At 34.5% G+C, this 19,099-nt stretch overlaps 1 long non-coding RNA gene across 1 annotated transcript; it reads right to left on the minus strand.

Annotated features, from left to right (window-relative positions):
- Positions 1-15,666: 15,666 nt before the first annotated feature.
- LOC147494558 (uncharacterized) lies at positions 15,667-17,438 on the minus strand. The gene is made up of 4 exons (XR_015200039.1): positions 17,320-17,438; positions 16,748-16,953; positions 15,933-16,065; positions 15,667-15,756 (listed from the first exon to the last, which is right to left on the minus strand). It is a non-coding gene; the product is annotated as an uncharacterized LOC147494558 (long non-coding RNA).
- Positions 17,439-19,099: the final 1,661 nt, after the last annotated feature.

A 19,099-nucleotide genomic window follows, 5' to 3' on the forward strand; every position in this document is an offset into this window, starting at 1 on the left:
ATATAGCCTAAAGCCTTATATGAGTGAAATGTTAGAGAAATGACACAAGGGAGAAGTAAAATCCGGATAGAGAAATCACACATCCACTTGCTTGATCACTATACCATATCCTAAGCGAGAATTTAAGCCCTCTTTGGATCGATATAGCCAAAAATTCAAACCTATAAATTATTTTCTGCTAGTCACCCCTCTGAGCCTTTCTTTAGCCTTTCATAAATCGCAAATCCTTTACCCTGTTACTAAAAAAAAAAAAAAAAAAAAAAAAATCAACCTACTACCCATTGTGGAATAAGTCTGAGAATAAAGATGAAGAATAGAAAAGAGAAAGACCTTTGAAATCAAGAATTTGTTAGTCGCTTCAGATAAGAAAAGAAAGTTTTAATCCAAATAAAAAAAATAAAAGAAAATAAAGAGTTAGAACTCCAAAAAAAATAGAATCAAAAAAGCTAAAGATATATATAATATATATATATATATATATATATATATATATATATATATATATATATATATATATATATATATATATATAACTAAGGATGGAAACAAAGTGTAGAAGCAAAAGTAAAGAACAAGGTTTTTCTAGTTACATAATATGAAGACTCTATTATCTCAGACTTGTCCTTTTTGAATATCCATTTCCTTTCTTCTTAAACCATCTCCTAATCCCCATAACACCTAATAAAGACCTCTAGCTCAATTATGAATAGGTTAGTGTGATAGTAAGTGGCAGATGTGTTTGATCGACTCCGACTTCTTTGTGTGTCATTGAGATTGTAAGGTAAAGTTTGCCCAGTTTCGCATTAATCGGAGTAAATAAACTTGAGCGGAAAAATCAGAGTGGTTTTTGTCTTGACATCTATGTGAGGACCTACTTAAGGACGATATTCCGAGTTTTTAGAAACGGACCTGCTAGTGCATTTCATAGTATTACTCATTGTATATATGTTTATTCGTAGATGATTGATTATTATGCATATATTAGCTTAGGTTTCAACTTGATTATTCTTTATTCATTAATAGTGAGATATATAGATAATTGGGAGCATAAATAAGGAAACAATAGTTTTATTTCTTAGTCGTTGTAGTATAGATGAAGTTTGTGAGTACCTTCACTGGAAAACTCTCACGAGGCTATAACTCGTTCACTAGGGAATTCCTAGTGGTTTAAGGCCTTGTTGCATATGGTCAATGCAATCGCACTCAGCGAAACGAAATTAGTTAGAACTCCATTTTTGGTCACTTATTCTAATTTCTCATATTTGCTTGAGGACATGCAAAATACTATTTTGGGGTGGTTTGATAAGAGCCTAAAACTGTAGTTTTAACACCTTAACAATAATACTTTTAGACCAATTATGCGAGTAATAAATAAGAGTTAATGATGATTACGTGCTTTTATGTATTTCAGGCATTGAAGTTAATTATGTGCAGAAATGTGCCACTTTGGCGAGATAAAGGAGCAAGGGTTGGTTGCTAAGAAGTTCTGTGATTAAAGGCCAAGATTCAAAGAGAAAAATCTTTAAAAAGCCCGGTCAAAGTTGAAAAGTCAAAGTCAACGCAAGCAGAAACAGCGCACAAAAGTCAACAGAACTTCCGAAGACCGTATCTTTGGACCCAGACCTCAAAATTGGGTGTACCTTATGTCAAAACGACCGGCTCGGAAAGAGATGTCCACTGGTTTAAACCTTGACCCAATCAGAGGAGCAAAAATGGATGAAAAGTCTATTGAAGAAAAATCCAGCTGAAAAGGCCTCTATGGACTGAAGAAATTGGGTTTTGGGCTAGATTTTCTAGCCCAAAACATAGCTCCTCAGCCCATGCACGAAAATGTGGATCTTGTCTCCTCCATTTGAATAGAAAAGACTTAACTCTTAAGAAATACTGAGTTTAGGTAGCAAGTAGCCATTACAGCATAGTTTTAGATCTAGATTTTATTTTCAATTAAATTAATTAGTTTTATTATCTTGTTTTAACTTAGTTATTTGAATCATTGTTTTATTATTCATTAGATCAACAAAATAGTTAGTTCTTCATAATTGCAGTTTTGATTTATTAAAGTACTTAGCTTTAAATTAAATTACTTAGTTGTTAATCATTTCTTAGTGTTAATTTAGTTTTGAATTATTGAATTAAAACTTTATATTAGTAAAGTTAGAATCTTTATATGATGTCTAGTTTAAATTCATATGGAAATGATAGTTTGATAAATTAAGGCTAAACCTCCATTAGAGGGGTTTGATGAAAACTTGATTGTGTAGTGTAGAATTAGTTGAAAGAGTCTATTCCACTCTAGAAGGTAGTTGATTTGCTATGAGAATGGGTTGAACTTCCTCACATGCTAGTCATTAGTTGGTAGAGATTGCCATGAATGATTAGGGATTAGAACGACCAATTCTTATCGTAAGAACGTAAGAATTGGATTACAACAATTTATGCTAGGCTATTAAGTTAGATTCAAGGTGGAATCAAATTCCCCTAATTCTTTATCTAGATTCAAACTGTAGTATTATTTGTTAAATTATCGTATCTTGTTAGCATAATTTTTATCGTAGTATAAATCCCACATTACTCTCATTAAACTTTGGATAGACCGATAGTCGTAGAAACATTGAATACTAACGAACTAGGAGTGGAACGAATCTTTTACTCAATCTCTATTTCGATAGAATCGAGAGTAGAATAATCTTTGATATAACACACACGAGAAAATAATTTTAGTTTTACTTGCGTTGAGAGTTCAATCTTTTATTCGTAGGTAAAACTATTCATTTTACGGTTATCAACAACCAAAGAGATCTAGTTCCTGTTATACCATCAACTAGTGTCCAAACAGATAAGCCCACCGAAATAATGCTATCTGTCATGCGACAACAAACCTAAATCCTAGCATCCATGCAACAATCTCTGAACTTGTTAGCCCAAGATAAAACCTAGAAAGGTGTGTTCCCACTTCCCAGGTCAAGCTATACCTAATCCCAAACCAACAAACACAGGTTTTGAAGCAACAAGTAACGTGAATGAAGCTGTAGCGCTAAAAACTCTTTCTTAAAGATCCCATCTACGAGGGTTGACTCCTCTTGTTCCGATATATTCCTTTCCCATTCCATTCCATCTTTTGCTTTAAAAAGGGGATACATCAATAAGGTAACCGGACCTCTCCACTTTGAGGGTGTGGTTATAAGTGTCGGAGCCGTAGTCCACAATATATCTCATATATTCTTTGTAAAACACCTTTTACTTGTCGTTGGAGTAAGTGTGAACCTATGGAGCGAGTATACAATTTTTATTTTCTTTATTTTACACTTCTTTTCCAAAAATGTTTGATTTCTTTGTGTTATTAATGATAGATTCTCGATACATCAATAGTTAAGTGATTTTTCAAAATGGGCAATGGATTTTACACAGACTAACCCCTAAAACTACACAATCTAGGGGCGATTTGAGGTCAGCTTTGCTTACTAAGGGTCGCCTATATCACCGAGCTATTCGCTCGGGTTAGGACATTATATTCCATGTCTTGCGCAGTAAATCCCCCAACTCGCGTAGCTGAAGCTTTGTCTTTCTAGATTGGGTTCGCCACAGAGCAGACACGAAAGTTGCCTAAGAATATCTGTTAAATTTGTTTTAAAGAATAACATCTAGAATGATTTGTTTTAAAGTAGTAACATAAAAGAATCTCCATAGTTTTGAAAACCAAAAGATTTATATAAAATATATATATATATATTTATAAATATAAATATATATATATATATATATATATATATATGGAAGTTATACGTTTGGAGTAGCCAAAATAATACCGGATTAACGTATAATTTTATCTTCTTGGAAAAACCTCTATATGGATAGAGATATATTTTGAATGAAAAAAAAAAAAAAAAAAAAACGAGGCATCTCCAAACAAGAATTAATTAAACAAATAGAGTAATCCAAAGTGATACTATTCTCTGTTTAATTCTATCTTTTTGCATCCACCTCTCTATTTTGTCTCGAGAATCTAACGTTAAAAGACTCGACAATTTCCAAAAAAATTTAAAAATTTCCTTTCTTAAATATCTTTTCCCTCTCATTTAAATCTTTTCCCCTTCTAATCTCTCTCGTTTCTGAACAACTTTTCAAAAATGTCTTCTATAGCAAACAAAAACCCTCTACCTAGCAAGACTAGATGGATCAGTTTCAATGATCGTGTGCAAGCACTTCTTAGAGAACTGCAACTTAAGATATGGACACATATACTGAAAATCATTCCTGGTTTAGGTAAGAGTTCATATGCACGTAAGAGACGAGCTAAGAGAGAAGGCTGGTGCTCGAATTGTCAAACACCAACTTGTCCCGGTCTTCAACCTTATAACATTTCAATTTTTATGGTTTTCATGTGTCAGCCACTTGCTCATCGAGCACAGCTAAAGAGAGTAATCTAGTCGTCTGGTTGGGATTGACTCGAGTTTTCAAAAACTTCCAAGTCTTGGGGATCTAACTTTGAACGACCCACCTTTTTAAAATTTCTTTCAAACTTATTCAAAACCCAAAAAAAATTAATTAAATTTTTTTTGTCTATTATCTGTACATATTTTTCCTACAGTTCCTGTACAGTTATTTCCATCATATGTTTCTCATCTACCGTTAGATGTGAGTGTATCTTATATCGTTACGTTGCATTTTTTATATTGATCGTTTTGGTGCCCCGCGAGTTAAGATCATACAAGTAACGAAGCATGGATCGGCTCTTGAAGTTGGCAAGGCAATGAGGACAAGATCGGAATTTCCTGATTCATTTGGGCTTGGGCCAAAATTTCAAACTCTTAAAAGAGGCACGTGCCATAATCCCTTTTAGCCCACACGATTGCCCCTTCCCTTCTTCTCCATCCCAAAAGTTCCCAACCCTAGCCGCCCCACTTAGCTCGCGCTCGCCTCCTCTTAGCTCGTGACCGCCCGTACACCTCAACACACTACCACTCCAAATTTTTACAACCTTCCCTAAATTCAACCCCCATTCCAACTCAAAACCCTAATTTTTAAATCCCTACTCTAAATGGCTCGAATTCTTAAAATCGTGTTGAAGCAAAATTTTCAAGACCTCTTCTATTCCGATCTTTTTAAAGTGCACTTCAGGGCTGAGATTATAAGAAGAGGATGGGGGTTAGAAGATGCGGTTTATTCTCCCTCTCTTACTCTTTCATTTTATAATTGCATGATTAGAGGGGAGGATGACCGCATTACGGTGTTTAAGGATGGCCGCTCACTGGAGCTTACCAAGGAGGTGGTGAGTGGTGTTCTGGGGATTCTTCTGAAAGCCTATGTTCAGATGAAACAGTCCCCAGACGGTAAGACTATCAACGTGATGATGGTAGAGACATTTCTCGAGGGGGTTAAAAACCCCAAGCCTCATTGCGTTTATCAGAGTTCGCTACGAAGGAACCAGCTAACAGTATCTCAGTGGATAGCCTATAACCTGTTAGGCTCGGCCAAGCCTTCGGATATAGGTAAGGCAATGCTTCATCTTTTATGGATTCTTCAAGAGCAGAAGAATAAATTCTGCATCGTCTCCTTTATCTTCAAGCAACTCTGGAAGCTGAATAAGACATCTGCCCCTCTACTAGTGTTGGTCACCAAGATCATGCAGCACTGGGGGTTCCAAGCCACAGACGCCTTAATGGAGGTCAAGGACGCTACCACAGGTCCTATCTATGCCCACTGCGTCCATAAGTCATGGCTTCCACCTGAAGCCAGAGCCGCTGAGCAAGCACGCCCGACTGAGAAGGTGGATTACTTCGCTGAAGATGCCACTCGACAGTTCACTAAGCCCATGGATGGAATTCACTTCCACCATGGAGGCCAGAGGATTCTGCCTTCATATCTCCACCAGCTCAAGGAAACTCAGGGTAACATCATAACGGAACAACATAATATCAGAGTGGAACATCATACCCTTAAAGAATAGCAGCTTACCTTCTAGAAGGAGCAGCGACGTTTTCATCATAGTGTCACTAGAACACTGCAGAGTATCAGATACGTGCTCCCGCATAGTGATAGATATGTTAGGCCTCGACGTCAGCAAGGAGAAGGATTTTCTAGATGTTGAGACGAGTCACACACAGATTCTGACTAGGATTCCTAGTATCCGTATAGTTGGATCTATTTATTTTTATGTTTCTTTTCCACGTGTATGACGTAGTATAAGTTCACGTGTATGCTTAGTATTATTTGCTTGTTTTATTTTGTTTTCTTGAGGAATTTGGTTTATGAGTAGAAGGTAAAACAGATACATCATGCCAAAATTTTCCATTTTTTTTTCTTTCATGCATGTTTTAAAAAAATACAAAAACCCAAAAGATTTTATAGTAGAATAAATATCCCTAGTATAATAGACCGTGTATTTCTCGTTATATATCAAACAACCCACGCCCCAAACTTATTTGGGGGTGGCGTATTTTTATCATGAAGAACATAATACAGGTGTATCGCTGTTTTTGCTCATGTTCTATGGTAATCTCTTTCACTATATCTTTATACTTTGAGGACAAACATAGTTCTATCATAGAGTTGGTATAGTAACATTTTGCAAAAATTAGGCATTTTTTTATATAATAGTATATTTCTTCCTTTCAAAAATTTTTTTTCGAAAAAGACCAAAAATATTTTTCCGTTTAGTATTAAGAAGTCTTGTTTCCTTTTCTATGATGAATAAAAAGTTTAGAAGTCTCATTCTAGCAATATAGTAAAGACTTGTTTTTTGTACTTAGACTAATATACGTACAATAGTTTTTGCATCTTTTCATGAATGGCATGCATTAATATTTGTTTGTATATAGCAGTGAGTTTTCGAAGCCAAGGTTAGAACAATTAAGTTCCATATCCTGTGAGAATCTAACCAAAAGCCTCATTTGAATGATTATTGAGTGATGACACAAAGGATGTGCAGATAGAAAGTCCACACATCCACTTGCTTGATCACCACGCCATATCCTATGAGGGAATTTAGACCCTTTTTGGATCGATATAGCCAAATAAATGTTAAAACCCCAAAAAGATAGTTTTCCTCTAGTTACCCTTATTGAGCCTTCATCTTTTCTAAAAGCCCTTTTTATTCTTCACCAAAAATTCTTAACCCGTTACAACACACAATAAAAAGCTTACCCAGTTGATGAGTTGAAAACTTGATGGTTATCAGAAAAAGAGAAGAGAAGACCTTGTACCAAAATAAAATAGTTATTTTCTTTAAAAAGAAAAAGAAAAGAAAGAGAATAAAAGAAAAGAAAGACCCATCCAAAACCAAAAATCCAGAGGAGTCGAAAAAAATTGAATCTCCCAAAAGTTCAAAATCAAAAGGAGATGATATCAAAAACAAAATGAATCAAAAGCAAAGTTAAAACTCCCAAAAGTCAAAATCATATGGAGTCACAAAGCCAAAGGGCTAAAATAATGTATCACAATTCGGAAGCAAAGGAACAAAACAAGGTTCTTCTCTGGTTACAAGTATCTTGAAGACCCATTTTCTCATCTTATCAGATTTTGTTTTTCTTTTCTTTTTTCTTTCTAAACCATCACCCTAGCCTCGTAACTCATAATAAAAGACCTATAGCTCGGTTAGGAATTGGATGGTGTGATAGTAAGTGGCAAGCGTGATCAATCGACCCCGGTTCCACTACACCATAATGGTCAATTTGTAACAGACCAAAAATTTCATTTCTAACGGATATATTCGTTACTAATGTTGTAACGGATATAACCGTTAGTGATCAAGTTATTCGTTACTGAAATTCAATTTATTCTTTAAATTATTTTATAAAACATTTTCTTATATCACCTAACGTTAATATCCGTTAGAAAACAGTGAGAGTACAACGAATTGGTCGCATCGTTATTTTACTCGCTGAATGTCCCTAGTTTAATATTGGGCAGCAACATCAGTTGTGTTTTAACCAAAAACATAAGAATGATAAGAGAAATTTAATTGACTGCCTTCGATGGTTCGATCAAAACTGGTTGTCTCTCTCTCGCCTCTTTCAAACATGGGTTTCTCATATCTTTGGCCATAATTATTTCTTTTCCAACTCAAAACCCTTGTAATCTTTACCTTTTTTCGTTGCCCATGAAATTTCCCCCTTTTTATACACCTGTGTTTTGCTTCACTTCAGCAGAGCAAACCCAAAAACCGCAAATTTTTTATCAATCATCAAACACTCATCCCATCTTCATCTCCCCAAAGCCTCTTAAATTTTTTCCTTATACATGTTAGTTTTTTCATTCTTCTATTTTTTTTTTCTCTAAAATTTTCTTCTTCTCTGTTTGCTAGCTAGAGATTTTGTTGCGAGGCACCGCTGGATTCTCCACCTGTAAAAAAGGCCGAAACTTCAGTGAGTTATTTTATTTGTATTTCCTGCATCAATTTTAATTTTTGTTTGTGCTATGTTGTTCTATCTGAATTGAATGCAGTCTCTTGTTCGTCCTTATGTGCCAAATTGCTAATTATCCATGTAATACAGTAGTAGGTATGTTTTTAGTGAAATTAGTTGATAAGCACCCAAAACTGTATTATAAAAACGTGTAGACATAATATTTCGGTCAATTTTGTGCTTAATAATCATGAAATAATCGCATCTTCGTGTTTTTTGCAGGTTGGAGCAACTAATATAAAAATTATGATAAAGCTAGCATTTAAGCACGGAATAGGGAGTATACACATGCCTTCCGATCAAGCCCATGTGAAGCCCAACAAATTCGGACTAAAGCTCAAAGACTCAAATAGTACAGAATCCAGTCAGAAACGGGATTACGTGCACAGAAGCGTCAAACTTCCGAAGCTCATATCTCTTGAACCAGGACTCTAAATGTGACGAGTAAGCTGCTCCGAAGATTAGTGCGACGAACTCTACACATAGGCAAGAAGTTGTAAAAATGCCAAAAGACTGGACTGCCACTAGACACTGCACGTGGACCTACTTGGCGGGCCCATAAGATTTGATGAGTCATCATACAAGTCAAGACAAAGGTGCAAATAATTTGTGCAAATTTGACACCTTGCATGAAGTTAATGAGTTGGTTGGATTTAGGTGATGATTATCTAAAAAAATGAAAGGTGTCAAATGGGGGTTAGTTGTGGATAAGTGAAAAATAAATGAGAGGAGAGTGTTTCACGTGGGAGAAGAGAAAAAGGCTCTCTTATGTAAAGGGGGGCTGATTTTGGGAGTTAGCTAGCTTTTACTTTTCATTTACTTCCATGTCTTTACTTTTAGTTTTTAGTTTTTAGTTTTAAGAAAAAAAAATCTTGTAACTTGTTAATGGAGGACTACACCTTCTAGTTATTCAATAAAAACTTCTATTTTCCTTAGGTAATTAGTGGGCTTTGTATTCATTTCTTCTTTCTATCTCTTTTTACTTATCTTCCTTGTAGTTTTAATCAAATCCTAGGATCATGAGCTAAAACTCTCCCAAGGGGTGGGTTAATGATGCTCATGTGAGGATCAGGCTACAAATTTAGGATTCCAAAATCACTATTTAAAAGACTTAGGTTCTATTTTTCATCCTGTCCCAAAATGACAGAGATTGACAAATATCTGATCAATTGTTGTAAAGTAGAACTAGGAGTTGGAATGATATTTTAGAGATGAAATATCATTTTAATTCTACATGCTAGCATGATATGTTTAGAGATAGGTATATTATGTTAGGGATTTGAGATGGTAGTGACCTGCTTCTAAAAGACTTGTAGCTAGGCCTTGCATGAGTAGGATTAATCCTTCCCTATCTTTCTCTCTCTCTTCATTTAACTATAAACAAACTTACAAATTTTAGATAACTTGTGGTAAAAAAAAATCTATCTATCAAATCCTTCTCACTTAGTTCTCCAAGGTGTAGATTTCAGTTGTGATCATTTAGATTCTTGTCTTAGAAGTTGGAACGAAATCCCTGCTCGAACTAGATTGACATTCTAAAAGAAAAACAGTGAGTAAGGAATTATTGAGTTTTAGCACGTAGTAAGTCAACTTCTAAAAACACTGAAAAGTGCTAAGATCAAATGGCGCCACGCCATTTTTCTTCATTAAATTCTTCATTGCTGCCTGATGAAGGAGGCGATGGTGGTTTGAGGTCAGCTAGAGGGTGTCTATGTCTGTGTTGGTGGTTGTGCTTTCGGTGTCTGTTGGTTATGTTTAGGTGGTGATGCGTGGCTGGTGGCTTGAGGTAAGTTAGAGTGATGGTTGTGCATGTATAGGTGCTGCTACTGCTTCCAATTGATGTTGATGCCGCTGACCATTCTTTGCATGCTCCTTGCTTTGAGAGAGATGTTGTTGCTGGTGTAGGAGAGCCGGGGACAGCCCGATGAGTTGTTGCTATTAGCACCGGGCGATTGAGTGCAATGTGACTCCAAAATGTAAAGTGCGCGTAGCGTATGAAACAGTATGAAAAAAAAAATAGTGCATGTTGTCTATGTGAGTATTGATTATGAGTGATAAAACATGTTGACTTTGAGGTTTCGTATGGTTGGGGATGTTGTTGGTGGTAGTTAAATAATTAAGTGGATGGGGTGTTTACTTTAAATTGGGTGCTGATGCCGCGTGCACGAGACATGTGGATGTTGCTACTGTACTTCCTACTACTAGTGATTGTCTTGGTACTAAAATGCGGTGAGTGTTCGAGTATGCGTGCCAGAAACTTTTTGTGATGGTTGTACTATGTACTAGTGCTAGCATCTGTTTGCAGCTGCCATGAGTGCGGTCTAATAGCCAATGATGTAAATACGGTAAAGAGTTAAGCGCACGCCCTATGGATTATTGTAAATAACTGTAATCAAATAAGTTAAAATATAAATACATAATAATAATAATAATAATAATAAATATTTTTTGTGTGTGCTTAGGATTTAAACCTTGAGGACATTGGACAATACCTAATGGACTAACAAAAAATGGACTTCGGACTTCGGACTTCAGACTTAGTGCCTTTTCGCCTGATCCTAATGCCTCCTCTCACATTTGATTGTGTTGACCGCACAAAACTGTGGACCCCAATTTTCATCGTTCAAGCACCACACATAAAAATAATAAAAAATAATAATAATAAATAATAATAATAATAATAAATTAGGATGTAGAATTATTAGGTTCTTATTTTATTTTTGTTGTTTTTATTTTTAAATATATTCGTGTAATCACGCCCTCGAAGGCAAACTCTGTAATTTATTGGTCTTGTGTCACCATTTCGGCCTGGTTTGTGGGCTTCTATATATTTGTAATAAATTTTCGTGAATAACATATGAGTGACATTGACCCAAACTGTCAACAGGACAATGGCCACTCAAGTCATCTTCGACCCCAAGTGCGTGTAAGCACAATTTGGGAAGGTACGTTTTCTTTTATCTCTCCCTTGAATCTCCTGTCAAAGGGTTATATGCAATTTCCACGCATGATTAGGTTACTTAAACAAAACTTAATCTTAGCCTTTTGGAAATGATATGATAGCATGTTTAGAATTGTGATTTAACGTTAATGCATGTTTATAACGTATGATTAGCAAACATTATTAGAATTCAAATTTTATGAATGCTTCATAATTTTGCAAACATGATCAACTATAAACACATGCTTTTATATCGGATATATGAAACATACTCTTAGGGAATCTACCACATGCAAAATTTCCTACCATCACGGTAAATCAAAATGTAGACCACCCTGAGAGTAACAAACCTTTACCCTTGCATACAAGAGATAAATCAATCATTTCCGTTGTTGAGACCAACCTCTTGAATGAGTATCTAAAAAAATGTTAATTTGTCATATTTTACATATCTAAGCTTCACAAAGGACAATTTCTGATGAATTTTTTTATTTTCTATCTCGACACGGGTATGTAAAAATACCATTTTGTGGGGTAATCGCTAAACCCCCAAATCTTTCAACTATTACCTAATAGTTGATCGAGAAACATGCCACCACAGTTTCATCTTGTTTGGGGGTGTGCATAGTCTAGGGGAATCTGACTTAAAAAGACCCAAAGTCTTGAGTATCTGACTTTAAATGACTCATTTTCGTTACATTCAAGTAATGCCACAATAAGGTAACCACGCCCTTCTATTTGGAGAGATAGATGTAAGCGTCGGTTCCTTCGTTCAAATAACTTGTGTATTCCAATTTAGTACCTGATGGGTGGTAGGGTAATGTTTATCAACGACGCGAGTTTATTTGTTCAACATATTAGCGAATAATTTGTATTTGCTAAATCATTCCACCATCTGGGTGCGAATGCCAAGGGTTTCTACAAACCCTTATACTTGATAAAAGTCTTAGGAATATGACTATAAACGACCTAAATTTTTATGTCTATATATGTGTGTATTTTGGTTATTTTCTTTGATTGGTGTGCTATTTTCAATTTTCTTGAGTTTCAGCCGAATTTTTGCTCACGTTTCTTAGGTAATTTCTTTCCTTATCTCTCTTGATACTTTGAGGACAAAACATTCATCTGTTTGCAAAAATTATGCACTTTTAGGTTATTTATTTTTCGTTATTACTAAAAATAAAAAAATAAAAAATTAGTTAGTCGTATTTAGTAATAAAGGTCTTGTTTCCTTTTATATGATGAAAATTTCTAGAAATCTCCAATTAGCATTAAAATTAGGATTGGTTCTAAGAAACTTATGTTAATACGTATGCAATAGTTTTTACATCTTTTCATGAATATTCATACAATGAGTGTAAATGACCCCCAGTAAGTTTCTGGAACCCATGGTTAGAATACTTAATTTCCAAATCCAGTGAGAATCTAGCCAAAAAGCCTCAAAATAAGTGTATCTGAGTAATGACCCAAGGATGAAGCAATTCCGAGTAGAAAGAAATCACACGTCCACTTGCTTGGTCACTATACCATATTCTAGGCGAGAATTTAGGCATTCTTTGGACCGATATAGCCAAATAAAATATATATACAAACCCAAAAATATATATATATATATATATATTTCCCCTAGTTTTCCCCGTTGAGCCTTTATATTAGCCATTTCATTTTTCAACCATTATTTCCTTACCCATATCCATATTTGATGAGTTTGAGAAATATGATGAAGAGCATAAAAAAGAAGGGAAAATACCTATACAAATACGAAAATTCGTTCTATCAGTTGGCGTCGATTGATGAATCCAGTTAGCTGTGTCAAAACCAAGAAAAAGTAAATTTAATGAAAGAAAAAAATCAAAGTTATAAACTCCAAAAATAAAATCAAATGGAGTAGAAAAGCCAAAAAGGGCGAAGTATGGAACAGTTTTGAAACAGATGAACACTAGGTTTTCTCCAGTAATTATATATTTGAAGACCATATTTTCTCTAACTCATTGTTTTGTTATCCCTTCCATTCCTTCCACTACACCATAACAACTTTTTTGTGACGCCTATTTGGCGTCACAAATAATTTTTGTGACGCCTATTTGGCGTCAAAAATTTGGCGTCTCAATTGGTGTCACAAAAATTTGTGACGGTATTTTGGCGTCAGTAATTTTTGTGACAACATTTTCACATTTGTGATGGCATTTTTCACTTTTTGTGATTCGGCGGAAAATTACAAATTTGTGACAGCATTTTAGATTTGTGACGGCGTTTTGGCGTCAGTAAATGTGTTTTAGTTTTAAAAAAAATAATAATTATTATTTTGCTATATGATCAATCATTTTGCATCAGAGTAATTGCCCAAGAGACAACTTATTTTAAAACAATCCAATTAATCCACAAAATACATAAGTATACCTTCAACAATTAAAATTTTACTATAACTCAAAATTGCCAAATAATCCATTTCACACATTTTAAATAGTCTACAAAGTACATAAAATGTTATTTACTCTATATCTCTCAAAATTATTATCGATAATTTTCACACTTCCGCAATATACAACTACAAGGTACATCTTCTTCTAAGTATTCAAGGTCTAGCATAAATGAAGTTGCACCTTCAAAGCTCCCATCAAGTGAAAAGAACTAACTCTTAACTTGCCCTTCACAAAGAAAGAAGAAAACGAAGAAAACTTTATTAATGAACTAATAGAAACGAGAAAATATATATCTCACCTAAGTATATATATTGAATATGACAATTGCTAACCAAGGACAAGACATAAGATATGCTGAAAACTTAATAAACTCTTGCAGCCAGTAAAATGATGTTTAGAGAAGCAAATGCACCTTTACATTTAGTGTTACCAATATACAAAACTTTATTTACACACTTCCCTTCTTTTGACATCTATGGATCACTCATTCGAATGACATGAATCCATATAGTCAAAATCCATTAGTAGTAATAGAAAGGATACAATGTAACAAATAAAACAATAGAAAAAAAGAATAGCATAAACCTAAACTAGCAAAACACAAAGAAACCTAAACTAGCGGAGACACAAAGAAACTTACAGGTTTCTTGATGTTTAGCATTCTTTCTCCAATGTATGAAGGGATTGGGCAAGAATGAGAAGCGACTTCTAAAACCCTCCTTAAAAGGTAAAGCTTAGTCCTTTACTGAGACTAATAGTAAGATTACACAAGAAGTATATATATCCACAACTCACCTTACAAAGGTAGATCAATTTTCCCATTCCTTGGAATAAAATCTAATTAAACAAATGCCTAAATCGTTTAGAAAATGGAATCTGTCCTTAGGATGTCTAACGGGAACTAATTCTAAACGGAATGCAATAGTATGTAATGAAACTTATGAGGACAATTGAAATTGCGAACCGATTGACTGCATTACATTGAACTCCATCAACCCTCAAATTTGTAGTTTTCATGTCTTGAGATAGTCACTTCACTCTACACCAAACCAAAGCCACTCTACATAACAGTGGTCTTAACACATACAATTGATACAAGTTCATCAACCCATTGCTACTTCGACTCTCTCGAAAGTCGAAACCCACAAACACAAAGACAAAAACAGTCCATCAACCTTGCATTGAAGAAATAAACAAAATCCAAAATGCATACTTGTTTTTAAACGAACAATAGCAAGGGAGAAACAACCAATATAATGATTTTTTCCCCATAGATCCATTAGCTAGAGTGTCACTCTATATAATTTTGGGACTTTGGAACAAAATTTTTTGAGATAGAAAGAACGGGAGAGAGAGGTCAGTGTGTTAGGATTCACTTCTTTTTTACCCATTAATTAGTTGAATGGAATTACTTTAAAAAACTAGTAGATAAAGTTGGCGTTAGAATCCACTAAAATTCTAACCTAGAATGGAACCACAAGAGTTGAAATTATTACCTTTGGATTATTCCAACCCCTAAGCTTCCCATAAGCTAATAATCAAGCATTGAACCCCAACTGTTTCACATAGTTTCCCACATATATGACCTAATTTCATCGAAATAAAAAGTGAAGCTTTGGAAACAACAAGAGTTACAATTTATAAAATTAATATATTACATGAGAAAATAGATGAAAATAGAGGAGTGAGTTCACTTAGAGGGTACTGATTCCATAGGGGGAGCTTGAGACCTTTGGTTTAAGTAAAGCACAATCCCCTGAATCTATGATACAATTAAGATATTCACACAATATAAACAATTGACTCAAAAAATAGAATATGAAATGTAAAAGGAGCAGTCTAGAAAATACCTTGAAGGCCCGGCTCCACATTCAAAGATAAATCGAGGCACATTCCTACCAAAACCAATAGACTAAACAATAAGCAATTGGACTTGATTATTGAGGCAATTGGACTTTGGAAGAAACAGATAGCCACACCACATAAATAGCTACAAGAAGAACATTTAACTGAGATGATACATTCCAATGATATAGAAATAAGCTATGACTTAGATCTTCCAATTCATATTGTGTTTAATCCTAGAAAATTAAAGGATGGCTTTGTAGAAACATTGCTTTGTTCAAAATACAGTTATAAAATACATATTCAACAGATAATGATCACCTTGATACTGATGGCAACAGTTTACTTTCGGTTCCCTGAGAGGCTGGCAAAGAAGAATGTGTAACACCTCTCTCTGGCCCCTGAATTACTCCATTTTCCTTTCTACGTTTCGACATCCTCCCGTCACCAACATCTAAAAGGAATCAATGAGATAAGCCAAGTTGAGCATAAAGAAAACCTATATAAATGGCTCTTCAAGCACTTAGTCTTCAACTGATCTTCATCCAAGACCAACCATATAACAGTTTATATCAATAAATAACACTAAAACCTTATAAAGAAACCTTTGGAACCTTATTCAGATGACTATTTGATTAGTGGTTCCAAATATCTATATCACTCTCAGTACTGTCAATATCTCGTTATCTTGTACTTGTACTTCTCACATACAAATTAAAGCAATGTGATTAGAGGGAAGAAAATGTTGAGGAGACTTGATCTAGTCTAACCATTAGAATCCCAATTACTAAAAAGCTTCTAACACATCTAAATTTGATAGTTTAGAAAGATGGCGTGCATACCGGAAAAATTAAAAGATCGCAACATTTTCTCAAATACATAAATACATAATACCCAAATACATAAATTAAAAACAAACTAAATTAATGTCAAAAATAGAATAAACTTGACCAACAAATATCTAGTATATGCTAATAAACTTTGAAACATTTTGCCCACTTATATTTCTCTTTATTTTTTTTTGTATAACTTTCAAGCAAAACAAGACTTTAAACTAGACACGACATTCTATAAACTCCACTTTATTTTGGTTTAGCTAATTGTTCATACATATTTAATGCAAAAAAACTACGGACCTTCATTTCCAACTGGTGCCCCACTTTGTCAATTTCACTATTCCTCAAAACCAAATCATTTTTAGTACCCAATACAGGTGATTCACATACATAGCTTGAAATTAATCCAGTTCTTGATATCAGGAGCTTCTGATAAATTTTCAACAAATATAATAGAGTTAATACAAACCAGATGGTAGAGAGAGCGAACAAGATGATCCAGGAATCTGCAAAATAAGAAGAAAATTTCAAGAATAAATTTTTAAGAACAAAGTCCCACAATTTTAATTAGTTCTCGCAGAATAGAAAAAATAGACAATTTCACAAACAAGCAAAGCCCACTACTTCATAAAACAAATATGCCACTTTGACGATAAACAAATACACGATTAATTGGAAGATTGAATAAGAAAGAGAGGAATGAAGGAATTGCTAAAAGAAGAATAATAGAAATCTGGCAAAAATAGAGAAGAATTTGTAGTTAAGAAATCTCTTTAAAAACAATACCGACACAAATCTCTAAAAGATAACGAACCGTGGACTAAAAATAGACGAATTGAGAGAGAGAGAGAGAGAGAGAGAGAGAGAATTACTTGCTGTTTGAGGCTAGGGCTAGTGATTGCGTTGGTATTCTCAGGTATTGAGAGAGAAGAAGTCGATAAAGCTTGGAACTAATTTAGGAGAGAGATTTAACACTTGATGCACAACCTAGCACGTGCATCTTTTAAAACGCCTAGATGTCGTCACAAAGCTTTTCAGTATATACCAAAAAAAAATCAAGTAATTGTTTGATTTTTTCTAACGGTTTTTATCAATTGGTGACGCTAAACAGCTGTCACAACGTTCCTGACGCCCATCTGCCATCACAAATGAAAAAAAGTTTGCGTCACAAATATGCTGTTATGGTATAGTGTTCTAAACCATTTCCTATGCCCCATAATACCTAATAAAAGTCCTCTAGCTCAATTAGGATAGGTTAGTGCGATAGTAAGTGGTAGACGTGATTGATCGACCTCGGCTCCTCTGATTGTCATTGAGTATGTAAAGAAACGTGTGCCCACTGCACACTGGAGTTAACAAAACCTGAGTGGAAAAATTATGAGCGAATTTGTGTTTCGACACATACCTGTGAGAACCCATTTAGGTACTCTCTCCAAAGGATCCAGAAACGGCCCTGCTTGTGCATTTCAATGTAAAGCTCACTATATGCATGTTCATATGTAGATGTTTTAATTATTGTATGCATATTAACTTGAGTTTCAAAGGAATTAATCCTTGTTCCCCGCTAGGAGATGTATAGATATCCGAGATTAATTTAGGAAACAAGCTTTTTTGTTCGAAGTCGCCAGAAGATAAATGAAGTTTGTGAGTATCTTCTCTGGAAAACTCTCACGAGGCTATAACTCGTCCACTAGGGAATTCCTAGTGGTTTAAGGCCTTGTTGCATACGGTCAATATAATCGCACTCTGCGAAACGAGAATTAGCTTAAGACTACACATTTTTTGCCACTTATCTGTTTTAGTCTCTTCTTTGCTTGAGGACAAGCAAAGTGTTGTTTGGGGGTGGTTGATAAGTACCCAAAACTGTATTTTAAACCCCGTAGAGACATTACATTTGGGCCAATTATGTGTTTAATAAATGTAAATTAATTGTATTTTCATGTTTTCACTGTGTTTTTCAAATGATAAACGATAAAATATACAATGTAACTCATGCGTTTTAGCATGAAATTTAATAAAGCTTGGACTTGAAATCTTCAAGATCAGCTCATTTAAAGCTTCAAACTGCCAAAGAAAGCTCATGGACTCAGAGAACCATGAAACAAGTTGAAGAATCCAAACTTGAGAAGCTAAAGAAGAGATTTTGGTCAAACCGACCTAAATCAGCCCGAAAGTCAGGAGAAAACTTCAAACAGCAATATCTTCCATCTCCTAACTCTGATTCAAGCATTCGACTAGCTAAAATGATCAGCACAGAAAACTCTACGCAATGGTAACTAGCTTCCAAAAAATGGTCATACAGTTTGGAATATGAAGATAAAGCCAAAGCCTGTTACTATTTAGTCCAAGCCCATTACTATTCCAGAGAATATTTCTGGAATATTCCCTAGAATATTCCCTAGGATATTATATTTTATTTGTAACCGTTAGATTTAGATTAGATGGATTGAATCTAGACCGTCAGAAAAACTATAAATAGAAGGGTTTAGTTTTAGTTTTTCTCATGGAATGATTAGCATTCCATTAGTAGGAGTAGAGTAGTTTACTGCTTTCCTAGTGTAATGAAGAATTTAATTTCCAGTTTTTAATTAAAATATTTTTAATTCAGTTTTATTTTCTGTTAATTAGAATAAAACTTTAGTTATGTGATAG

Source organism: Coptis chinensis, chromosome 6, assembly GCF_015680905.1.
Source record: "Coptis chinensis isolate HL-2020 chromosome 6, ASM1568090v1, whole genome shotgun sequence".
Classification (NCBI taxonomy): Eukaryota; Viridiplantae; Streptophyta; class Magnoliopsida; order Ranunculales; family Ranunculaceae; genus Coptis; species Coptis chinensis.